This window comes from Lissotriton vulgaris, chromosome 7 (genome assembly GCF_964263255.1).
Source record: "Lissotriton vulgaris chromosome 7, aLisVul1.2, whole genome shotgun sequence".
Classification (NCBI taxonomy): Eukaryota; Metazoa; Chordata; class Amphibia; order Caudata; family Salamandridae; genus Lissotriton; species Lissotriton vulgaris.
The window spans coordinates 702,699,947-702,712,613 of NC_141695.1; the positions used below are offsets into that span (position 1 = coordinate 702,699,947).

At 46.2% G+C, this 12,667-nt stretch overlaps 2 long non-coding RNA genes across 2 annotated transcripts; one reads left to right on the forward strand and one right to left on the reverse strand.

Annotated features, from left to right (window-relative positions):
• Positions 1-264: 264 nt before the first annotated feature.
• LOC147702292 (uncharacterized) lies at positions 265-837 on the reverse strand. The gene is made up of 4 exons (XR_015297222.1): positions 782-837; positions 605-688; positions 391-490; positions 265-302 (listed from the first exon to the last, which is right to left on the reverse strand). It is a non-coding gene; the product is annotated as an uncharacterized LOC147702292 (long non-coding RNA).
• A 798-nt stretch (positions 838-1,635) lies between these two features.
• LOC147702293 (uncharacterized) lies at positions 1,636-2,064 on the forward strand. Its single transcript, XR_015297223.1, has 3 exons — positions 1,636-1,672; positions 1,766-1,849; positions 1,964-2,064. It is a non-coding gene; the product is annotated as an uncharacterized LOC147702293 (long non-coding RNA).
• Positions 2,065-12,667: the final 10,603 nt, after the last annotated feature.

The window sequence follows — 12,667 nt, forward strand, 5'->3', positions numbered from 1 at the left end:
ATTAAAAGGCCTCTATAAAATGCTCCAATGTGAACTGTAATTGCAATGGGGTTACCTTACAAAAGGCCGTCGCACTTTTTCTATAGGGTTTCAGTTGGGGGGGTTCAGTTACTTGTTGTGGTCCCTGCCGGGGTTTCTGAAAGAGGGACAATTTGTGCCAGGATAAAGTCAGTTTGTGATGCCAAAAGCGTGCACCATTTTATAGACATTTGTGACATTTACTACCTGAAGATGTTTGCGTGGAGCATCTCAGGTAATTACACAGGGGACTTGTAGCGTGCCCACCGGTGCCAGTTGCGAACCTAAAGGGTTAAAATGAGGTGGAATGTAAAAGACACTCGTTTCTTGCTGAACCAGGTGTGCAAAGTTTTAACTAAGCAACGCATGTACCTGCGCTTGGGTTCGCGTGTTTTCAAAACCTCCGTCGGTTATACCGGTGTTTCACAAATGATTTTCAGGCAGATCAGCGTGGTTTCATGCAGTGTGGGACCTGTAAGCGGCAACATAGAATGTTTATACCATCATTTCCAATAAGCGCTGACTTCTTGACTCACATTATCATAATGCAAGGCAACAATTATTCTCAACAGGCAGACGTTCGTACCTTGAATTCAGGTCACGTATTTAGAACTGCTTGTTGCAAGTTTAGGGCTGCATCACTGAAGACCAATTCGGAACGTGATCAAATCTGCAGGAAAAAACGGGCGCTCAGTCACTAACTGATTTGTTTATAAAACATCCCGGATTCAAAAAGCGGTAGCGGTTACTAGAGTTCAATTACCTTTTAGCTTTGTGTTAAAGGCTCCCCTTCCAAGTGCTGGCGACCAAACATCAATGCGCCATGTTGGAAGGGGGGTGGGTACTATATTAAGTCACCTGACCTCAGGAATTGTGGGACATGTAGTCCGTGGATCTATCATTATATTTCTGCAGTGGAGATTTACATTTATAATCTTGAGATTTCAGACATAGAGTTTAGCCCAGTCTGGTGGCTATTAAATCGTAATATCAGGTAAGCTTCCTTTTTAAGTAGAGCATCATCAACATCAAGGACTCTTCTATTATGCCCAATTGTGTGCAGGACTGTCCATTTAAAGTCCATCTCTGTATGCCCCTGATCCATAAAGTGTTGTACCATAGGAGCGGATGTGACTTTATTCTTAATGCGCGATCTATGTTGGGTGACTCGGGCATTAATTTGCTGGTTCGTTTTGCCTATGTACAGTTTGTTGCACATGCAAATGATTGCATAAACCACATTTTTGGTTTTGCAATTACTGAAGTTTTCATTTTTCCATTTTATATTTCTGTGGGTGAATTCACTGCCCTCGATCGTTGTGTCACACGACACGCAGGTGCCACACCTATGGTGGCCCGTGATCTGTTTCAGGCCCCATGCTGATAACAAGTCATGTTTAGGTTTTTCAACCCTTGTATCAGCACGAACAATCTGTTGTCCGATGCTTTTGTTTTTTTTAAAAGCAAAGATGGGCTTCGGAAATGGGCATTCCAGCTCTTCAAGCAAATGCCAGTTCTTAAGTATAGTCTGTCTGATTTGGTGGGCATGGGGGCCAAACGTTGTCACACACACCATTTTGTCTAGTTCCGGTTTGGTTTGGTTTTGCATTCGAGTAAGCACTTGGAAGGGGAGCCTTTAACACAAAGCTAAAAGGTAATTGAACTCTAGTAACCGCTACCGCTTTTTGAATCCGGGATGTTTTATAAACAAATCAGTTAGTGACTGAGCGCCCGTTTTTTCCTGCAGATTTGATCACGTTCCGAATTGGTCTTCAGTGATGCAGCCCTAAACTTGCAACAAGCAGTTCTAAATACGTGACCTGAATTCAAGGTACGAACGTCTGCCTGTTGAGAATAATTGTTGCCTTGCATTATGATAATGTGAGTCAAGAAGTCAGCGCTTATTGGAAATGATGGTATAAACATTCTATGTTGCCGCTTACAGGTCCCACACTGCATGAAACCACGCTGATCTGCCTGAAAATCATTTGTGAAACACCGGTATAACCGACGGAGGTTTTGAAAACACGCGAACCCAAGCGCAGGTACATGCGTTGCTTAGTTAAAACTTTGCACACCTGGTTCAGCAAGAAACGAGTGTCTTTTACATTCCACCTCATTTTAACCCTTTAGGTTCGCAACTGGCACCGGTGGGCACGCTACAAGTCCCCTGTGTAATTACCTGAGATGCTCCACGCAAACATCTTCAGGTAGTAAATGTCACAAATGTCTATAAAATGGTGCACGCTTTTGGCATCACAAACTGACTTTATCCTGGCACAAATTGTCCCTCTTTCAGAAACCCCGGCAGGGACCACAACAAGTAACTGAACCCCCCCAACTGAAACCCTATAGAAAAAGTGCGACGGCCTTTTGTAAGGTAACCCCATTGCAATTACAGTTCACATTGGAGCATTTTATAGAGGCCTTTTAATTCAGGAACTTATGTATATATTTTTCTCTTTATTTTTGCACAAAATCAAACAGGAAAATCCCACAGCCCTGATGAGAACACGTTAATTCATATTTCGAGTTCGAAACGCGTCGGCCTATTGGAGAATAGCACTCTTGAATGACTGAAACATTGATTCAGTGTATTCTTTTCTTTCACTGATTAATATTGTGCATGTTACTGATTCATCTGTTCTCCAGTTGATTTTCTCTTGATTTTTCTTAATTGTGTTCACCATTCCTTGATTGGAATTGCATCAATAATGTGGACATTTTGGTAATGTATATATGATATTGACCAAATTTGAATATTGTGCAAATGTACATATGAAATGTACATATGAAATGTTTTGCTTTATGTTTTATGTAGTAGTATCATAATTTTGTACTGTTTAGTTTTTGAATAACGGTGTATATATGGGATGTCTTTTTTGTCAAACTATTTGTTGTTTGAAAATCAATAATTCATAAGGTATAAATAAAAATACCATACAAATCCTCAATCAATAGGTGATTTGTTTCTCTAATTAAGGAGACGTTGCAAAGTATTTGTACGGACAGCACTGCGTTTTTTCTAAAATGGGTCAGCTCAGGCAGGTCCCCCAGTTCGGCGATCTGTTCCCCTGTAGGCTCCAGGGCATCCCCCTCAAGGTCTGCCTCCTCCTGGACCGTAGGAACTTCAGGGGCCGGTTTCCCGCGCCCCCTGCGCCTTCTCCCTAAGGCCGGTTCCTGGGCCTCTCCATCAGACCCCAGGACCTCTCAGTCACCCTTACTGGCTGCCATCGACCGGGTGGTCACACACGCCCAGTCAGGCAGACCCACCATCCGTAGGTGAGTCGCTTTCTCCACCTTTTCCCAAGGGGAGTGCTCCAAGTCGTTCCCTAGCAAACAGTCAACAGGCATGGTTTTCCTCACACAGACCTGCAGAGTACCAGAGACCCCCCCCCCACTCGAAGGGAACTTGAGCCATCGGACACTGACTCTCAGAATTATCAGCGTTGATAACCCTACAGTAGGCATGGGGTACAACCTGCTCTTGAGACACCAGGTGCTGCCTCACCGCAGTCACGCTGGCTCCTGTGTCTCTAAGAGCCTCAGCTTCCTTACCATTGATGATCACCACCTGCCCATATTTCTTAGTGTTAGAGGGCAGGTAGTTCGTCGGGATCATCTCGCTGTCTCCTAACGAGACCAGGGTCATGTGAACGGGATCTCCACCCCCCGGGACCATTATTTCTTCTCCCAGGTGAACGCTAGTCACCTGTCGGGGCGGAGCACCAGTGGGTGCGGGTTTTCCAAATAGGCGACACTTGGGGTCACTGGATATGTGCCCAGGCTCGCCACATTTGAAACAATTGAAGGGCCCCTTTGGAACAGGTTTACCTGTCGGGCCCCATTCTGCTTCGGGGGTGGGGGAGGCTGAGAACCCTGCTGCGGATTCCCCTGGGAACTACTTTGGGGGCCTTTTTGGAACCCTTTCTGTTTTCCCCCCTTGTCCCCCCCACTCTTCTGCTGGGGACCCTGCCCACTCTTGGCGGAATCTCCCACGGGACCCTTGTGGACCCTGGTGCTGAGCCAGCGGTCCGCCTCCTCAGCAAGCTTCCTCGGGTTGGACAGCTTGCTATCAATCAGGTGTTGGCGTAACTCAGGAAAACAGTGATCAGCCAAGTGCTCCCATGCAATTAAATCAAAGAGACCTTGAAAATCATTAACTTTGTTACCTTTCACCCAACCATCCAGTGCTCTGCAAAAGTAAGTCACATACTCCACATACGTATTCCCAGGCCGCTTAGTACATCCCCTAAACTTCTGTCTATACATTTCAGGGGTAAGCCCGTACCTGTTTAATAAAGCTTCTTTCATGTGGGCATAGGATCTCTGATTCTCAACGGGCAAATCTAGCAAGGTATCTCTCCCTTCGCTAAGGAACCTTCCCCACAACCCCGCTCCCCAATCCTTGTCAGGGACCCGGTGGGAGGACATGGCTACCTCGTATGCCCTAAACCACTGTCCTATGTCATCCCCCTTAAAGAACTCCTTAACTACGTCCTTCGGGATGTGCACTCTTGACTCTACCTGCACTGGCGATGTGCTGCCACCAGAGGGAGGCCGATCCAAGTCTCTCTCCTTGAGACTTATCTCCCTCATCTTGATTTCGTAATCCATCTGGTGCTTTCGCTCTTCCAGCGCCATTCTTTTGGTTTCCAGCTCCAGCTGGATTTTCATTTCTGCCAACTTTCTCTCGTGATTCCGGGTTTCCTTCCTGTCCGCCAGCTCCTCTGGCGACAGGCCTTTACCCAAGCTGTGCTCGCTGTCTTGCCTTTCTAGATCGATCAGATCCCCAAGCGCATTCTGCTCCTCCGTCGTATTCTGCTCGTCGAGGACGTCTTGCTCTTCTGGGGTCTTTCTGGACTCCACCCAGGCTTTCAGGGCCTTGTAGAGCTCCGGCTTGTTTTTGCAACCAGCGTGCGGAACCTTTAGTTTCCTACAGAAAAACTTCAGCTCCATCTTTGAGTATTTGTCCAGCTTTGCGGCATCCCACTCTATCTCCAACACCTCGGAGGTTGTGGACTCCGCTCCATCCAAGCTCTTTGTGCCCGGCATGGTTTCTGCGCTCGGAATCTTCTTTCAGCAAAGTTCACAAATCAAAGTCTGTGGCTAGTAACTGGACCGTAATCCTTGTGTAGTGGTCAGAAGCTCAGGTATAACTATCGCAAGTGTAAATTCGAAATCCCACCGCTGCCACCAATGTAGGAAGGGGGAGGCTCTAGTTGGCGCAGTGCAACACTAGCGACAAGCAGGGACTCTCTCTTCCTCGTCAGGGCTGAGGGTTACCTTCCAGACAACCTCTGCTTACCCTCTAGGTAGTGTGGCTTAAGCAGTCGTAGGCTAATCTTTGGGGCACATAGGGTTAAACACTTGCAACAGTACACCTTTGCAACCAACCCACCACACAACGAGACCAGACCGTATTCTTGTAAAAATATATATCTTTATATAGATTTTAAGCAGGATTGGGAATACAGTCAATAACTTTATGAAGACGGTTGCAAGTTACTTAATTCGGGTTACCACAGTTCTTATTGCAGTTCTCTTGAGGCCCGTAGGCCGGTGTTACTTAAAGTTCTTGTGGAGCCAGCGGCTTCCAAGGGATCTGTCCCACGTCGCGTTGCCTTCCCGGGGTCGCTGATCGTTGCGGCTCTTCGGCCGAGCAGGTCACTGGTCGTCCGGGGCAGCGGTGTTCTGTGGCGGCAGGGTCCTTTCCTCGTCGTCCGCTCCGACCCTGGAGGCGGCGGCTGTGCGGTGGTGACAAGTGGCAGTACGGTCCCCAAGTGCAGGACGTACCCAGCCAAATGTCGGTGCAGCTGTGGGCTCACAGCTGGGCTGTCGGGCAGGCTTACCGACCGTGCGGATTCTCGTAGGGCAATTGTCCGTCTTTGCAGGTGAGTGGCTGCTCGTTGTGCAGTCACCTCGAGAGCTCGGACCGGACGGGTCCTCCTTTGCTTTGCTCTCGGGCTCCCGGTGCAGTTGCGGTCACGTTGTTCGGGCCAGCGGCGGCTGGTCCTTACTGTGCTTCCGCTGTTGCTTTGGGCCCCGGTCACGGTGGTCGGGAGGTCGTGGATACCTTAGAGGAGATTCCTCCGTCAGTGCTGCGGCGATGGTCAGCACCCGCAGTCGCTTTCTTCCAAGGGGGGTAGCGTCCACTGGTCCTGGGACGCTGGTCAGGGGGCAAGTTCAGTTGCAAGCCCTTGGAGATCTCTTTTGCAGAGTTTGGCACAAGTAGCACAAAAGTCTTTTCGTAGTCTTTTTGTCTTCCTCTCCTTCAGCAGCAAGGCACCAGACACAGGCAAGAGTCAGCACCCTTCCTTGTCTCTCACGGTCCTTCTCGTAGGGCAGAGTCTTTCTGTGGCCCAAACCGGATCTAATTTTCAAGGAGCAGGGCTCCTTCTTTTATAGGCCAATTCTTTTGTTCTCGCAGGCCAGGGGGGCCTTTGCATAGCCACTCTCAGTTCTGGAGTACCCCCGCGGGTGTACTCCGGCTTCTGCTTTCAGTGTGAGGGGCAGGCACATCAGACGCCCCACAGGAGGTGGAGCCAGCATTGTCCGGACAGGGGTGGCCAGAGTACCTTGTTGATGGGGGCTTCGCCCTTCCTGGGCCAGGTGCCGGCAGAGTCCTCCGCCGCTCCCCAGGAGGGTGGAGCCAGCATTGTGGTGGCCGAGCACAGTGACAGTTCGAGTCAAGAGGCACTCCTACCTCCCACTAAGGTGTAATCTGCGCATTCGCCACCTGTCATCCCTCCAGCCCTGTCACTCACACATCCCAGACAGTCAGATACACATACCAGCAGAGGCAGCTGAAATGGTTAAGCAAGCAAAGGCTAACTTTCTAAAAGTAGCATTTGCAAACCCAGGATATTAAAATAAACTTGACTACAAGAAATATCTTATCATCCTGAGTTCAGGCATACTAAACATGACTCGCTACCATGCTCCTTGAGCCTGCGGGGATTATAGGGTGTAATAATCCTCGCAGCTCAGTCTGGCCTAATGGAGCAGGTAGCCTTCAATAGTGAAATACGGTCTTCGTTGTAAGTCACTACTAGGACATGCCACGCATCTCAGGGCTTGTCCTACCTTGCACCTACAACGCACCCTGCCCGCAGGCCTACCTTAGGGGTGACTAATATGTAGTCAAGGGAAGGGTCGATGCTGGCAAGTGGGGACACTTGCCCAGCGGGCGTGACAGTACGAGACCGCACGCGGGTTCTGCGGTCGCAGTTCCCAGACACATCTTTACGGCTGCTTCGGTGGGTGGCGCAACCAGCGCTGCAGGCCCACCAGCAGTATTGGCATCTACAAGCCCCGGCACTCTCTCGTGCACTTTACTAGGGACTAACAGTAAATCCAATGCACCAATCATGGATACCAATCGTATGTACAATTTACAGTAGGGAGCACTTGCACTGCGGCACGGATCAGCCATGGCGCAGTGCCCTGAGTCTCGGACAACCAGCAAAACATCGGAGGCACATCAGCAAAAAGTGGAAGGGAGACTCACGCCAAGGTGCCAGGTCTAACAGCGTACAATTAAAATTAAAAATATCCTCCTCTTTCCCGGTCCCTCTTACTCCTCTTCGTCTTTACCCTTGCCTCTGCCTTCTTCTCCCTCACACTGTCCAGGTAGCTGCCTACTGTCCTTTTGCTTCAGCGCCAAGAAACTGTATAGTGTATGCTGCGCTTTATAAATGCCTTTCACAACACATCACATCACATCACGAATTGGTGCAAATTTGCAGCTGTCTCTATCTTATTTCAACCGATGGGAGCAAAGTACAACAGAGCAATTTATTTCTCAGCTCATCCTATAAACTGTTAACATGTACCCTTGCCACATAAAGCTTAGCACTGCCTTGATTAATTTCGTAAAGTCTAAAGTGTGGCTTAACAGTTTGACCCTACACCCAGAGGATGTGTCGATTGTCCACTACTTGTCTGCAATTGTTCGTGTGATTATGTTCTCTTTTCTCATCTCTGTACAAGTTATTGTGCTAGTCTTTTTGTGACATCAAAGTTATCAGAGAATAATTAAATTAAATTTTCCTCATCTGTTGCTAGGCACACCTTGCCAACAGCATGTGCAATGGTCTTTTCTATTAAATCAGCATAAAGTGGGTTGCTAAGGAAACATTTGGATAGCCCTTCTTTCAGACCACATTTGCAGGCGTCTTTTGCCACAAAACGTATCCTTCTGAACAGTGGATCTAATTGGAAGAGAACTGCTTCTTTCCAGGGCAAAAGTTTCCTCCGTCTGGGATTTGTTAGTCTCATCAGGCACGGTTGGACGAACTGTGATACATCGGATCCGGCCATTTTCTCCTGGAAATAGACAGAGCCTGTCCAAGATCTGCAATCTGCTCTCCTGGCTTTGGAGGGCGAACCTTTTCTTGCCTGTTGAGCACACACCTTTAAATAATAGCAATCTTAGAGTTTGCTGTAAGGCACCACTCTCAAATCTTAGGCTATCCAATTTCTAATAAATCTAAAACGGAGAGTTCATTCTACACATAGTTAGGAAGACTGTCACACAGCATGGACCAAAGCACAGAGAATCTTCTTCCATCTCTCTTAACAAAGTGTGATCTGAATACCACCAGGATTCCTTCCATACTGGATCTTAACTGTCTAACTCGGGTGTATCTCCTAATTCAAGATATTTAGGAGACACCAGCAGACAGGCAATTGTGAAATTACTTCTAGGTCGCTCAGAAAGCCAATGAAATGCGTAATAAAAGATGCAATTGAGATCCTTTATGCGGAGCCCCCAATCAATCTATTTCAGGTATTTTTTAGGTGAATGATTTGCATGAGGTACATTTCTGTAATCTAGGTGGTGAGTTGACAAAAGTTCCTTTCACAACTGCAAGTGAATCATTAAGTAAAAACAGAAGTATTTCTTTCAATATTTTCAATGCAAAAAAGTATATTTTTGCGTTTAACAAGGGTTCACACTCACATCAGCATATCAATTATACCCACATACTTTATTTTATTCTTTTATTTGCACTGATGCAACACAAAGAAGAGGTTAGGTCCATAAGCTCTGATATTGTTTTATAACATCTATGTTCAACCAAGACTAGCACCTCAGTTGTGTCTTCATTCAGCTGTAAACTGGGTAGCACCTTATATTTTTAAATAGTCCCCAGTACTGTTGACATACTGAAACAAACATTTGCAATGTAATAGGTCTCACATTTACTAGAATTTGAGCTATTTATTGATGTGTTAGTTTTTTAAACAAATAAATAAAAGGCATTGTCATTTACAATGCCAATAGCGTAAACTCTCGCAAATGCGAGACCTATTGCATTGTAAATGCTTGTTTCATTTCCAGTTGGGCCTATAACAAAGGACTGAGTTAATGGGCCTTCAGCCCTTCTTTTCTAGCCTTTTACCTAGATGCCAATTCAAACGAAGGAAGCAAAGGCAAATAGCGTATCACTTCACAAGTACTTTAGATAGACTATGACTTGACGGTAGCTTTTTTTAACCCTTTCAACCCCGCCCCCCCCCCATGTAAGAGATGTGCATGCACCATTAGAATGCAAGATTTATTTGTGAGTATGAGTAATTACACAATTAATGAATTAAGTGGCACCTACTCATTTTTTATTTAATTCTTTGACAGTGCTACTCATACCAGTGTAGGGTATCAGAGCGCACAGAGGCACACTCAAAGTAGATCACTGTGCTATATTAGGATGATTGCAATTTATAAACTGTAAGTAACGAAATGATCTCAGACTCTAAAACACTAACTTACTTCTATACATATCATACAAATCTGTGCTCTGCATGTACGTGATGTGCTTTTCAGCAGGTTAATTAACCCTCTATGTACTTTGTGAGTCAAAACGGTGACTGCACAGAATACAGAACTCTCCCAGAAAGGTATTAACCACTAGAGTTATCTTACAACTATTATAATCCCCTCTAAATTGATGAGCACAAACAGAGCTCTGCAGCAGGTGTCTTAACCCTGTAGGCTATTTTAAAATGCAGCCTCGTTTTGGCCGATTGAAAGCAAGCTGGAACAGATTTACTGTCACGTATCACCATGTGGCCAAATTCTTTACAGCAATTTTTTATGTAATAAATTGACTGTCAGACTGATTTTCAGTCTCCACCCCTCGTGACTCCACACCCTTTACTCTTCCACTCTTTGGCCTCCAATTTATGGGTTCTTGGAGTACATGTTGTACAAATCCAGCATTGTTCTCAGTCTCCCAGAGACCGTTTTAGGAAATTCAGAAAAGAACTAAAGTTCTTTCTCTTTGACAGATGTTCGGACTAAAGACTGCCTTGCCCTCCACTTGATTATTTCAAAAGTTACTGTCTCTCGTACAGTGCTCAAAAGCAACATTGGGGCAGTATAAATGCTGTACAAAACAAATGAAACTTGTCTGTGAAAGCACGCTGAATCAATTCTCAACTACACACACATAATGAACATGGAATATTCTGCTGCTAAGTCTTATCACGGAGTAGAAGATACATCTAGTGCACACAGTCAACAAAGAGAGGCCTTGAAGTGTGCAGCTTTCATACTCAGGGGGAAATGATGGCATCAGCAAGAACTGAGAAGTGGGAGGGAGAGCAAGGAAACAACACAGATAGTTGGTGTGAATGTCTGTTGTGGCTACTTGGAAACTTAAACAGTAATTGGCTTCTGAATAACTATGCTTAGTATATGTAACTACTGAAAACAGCTTCCGCCGTGTCACCACCACCTTTCTACTCAGAGACAAGTGGAGCCTGTACTCCTATGAACTCAGATTCTAGTGATAGAAAGTGCTGCAACAGAAAGTCCTGCAAGCCAGTCACTGGTCCAAAGGCCTTGAGGCCAACACATCTATGTCGTATCTAGTCCAGGTCCATCAGTGCCCAACCCATGACAAACAGGATTATATAGTCAGTGGCCACCCTGAAACTCCAAGAGGAAACTGTCACTGATGGATGCCTATGATCTGTATGGAACGAAAAACAAAGGGACTTTATAAAGAGCTGCAAACCACATGTGCATGGTAACAGTTCTGCAACCCATGGTTAAAAGGGTGCTTTCAAGAGAAACATGTTGTACCCTTGTTTCGAGGTTAAGTTTATACAGGATGCTGGGCGCTGCCATGTGGTTTAGCACAATAACAGCAACATAAAAACTCCTCAAAAAAATAGAACAGCCATCACAGATCTACAAAACACCGAGTGTGCGCGCCCCCCAAGTCGAAGTAGCTGGATCGACTCCAAGCAGCCAACAATAATCGCACTGTGCGCCTGGAAGGCAGATCTCCTTGGCGCTGAACACTTCCATGGGATTCGGTAGTTGCTTGGATGTTCGAGTGCTTGCGAACAATAGTGGGGAAGTGTTCGCCTCACCACAGCATTAGAGCGTGAAATGCGAATCAAGTAAACCAAAACATCCAGACTTAATAAAAAGGTACGCTATTCAAATGTTGGCATGTCAAAAATTCAACATAGCCCAAAAGAGCAATGCTCCTGTCTGCTGTCATCAAGAGCACCACCAGTCTGACTGCATAGTATGGTCAGGGGCGTAACACAGGCCCCAGCAGCCCCTGCGGTGTGGGGGGGCCTCTAGCTCAAAGGGGCCCCCTCGGCACTGCACTCTGGCCGGAGAGCTCCTGATTGAGCCCGGAGGGGGCCCCTCTAAGTACCGTGCAGGGAGGCCCCCTCACTTTTCGTTACACCTGTGAGTACGGTAATTGTAAGTCAATTCACTGTTTACAAGTCAACAATTTAATTGTCTTCAGTCTTGGGTTTTTCTTTTAAAAATGACTGTTTTCACATTTGGTGGTTCAGTTTTTTCAATGGAAGAGAACCAGGACTACAACTCCCAGAAGGCATTGCTTCTTACATGAAAACCCGGGACCGAAGCTCTGCATCCTTGGCATCATGGAGTGATCGGTGACAATACTCTGTTCACACTACCTGGTGCGGGTTGCAAACCAGCTTTCACCCGAGGGTCTCCCCGGTACTTTAAGAATGCCAACACAAGCCAGGCTAAGAGGACGAGGATTCATACTTTCAGTACTGCAGTAACCCTTCAGGGGTGGTCAGCCGGTTTCATCTCACCGCCTGCAGCAAATACTGACAGCAGAGATACAACTTTTAAAGAGACTAGTGGGTTGGTTTAGAGGAGAGACCGCACCTCATAAATGTACTCTCGACTCATATTCCACATCCCAGCAAAGATCGGAAATCGCATCTTTTCTTGTAATATTTCTTCCACAAAACTCCAGGATCCAGGCTCCAAGAAGTATCTTGAGAAACGTGCGCTCATACATCAAAACATTTGAATTTTTGATTCCTGCACCACAATTATGATGCTTCATAATCGGTCAAAGTTCTTGGAGAGAAGCAACTTCAGCACAAAAAAAACGGGAATATTGGAGATATACGAAGTTACAAAAGTTTATGCTAGCAAATTGCGTAAAAATGTTAAAAGTGCTGTCAGTAAGAAGACCCTGATATAGCAGTGTGCTATTGATTTCTCTTGTTTTTAGGGAGTTGGCCAGTATGTACGCATGGGACCGCTTCCTAATGAAATAAAGCTGTCCTAAATGTCGTTATTTGGTAGGGAATAAGCTCCGCATGAAGAAACAAGTTTCTTTTCAATGTCTCC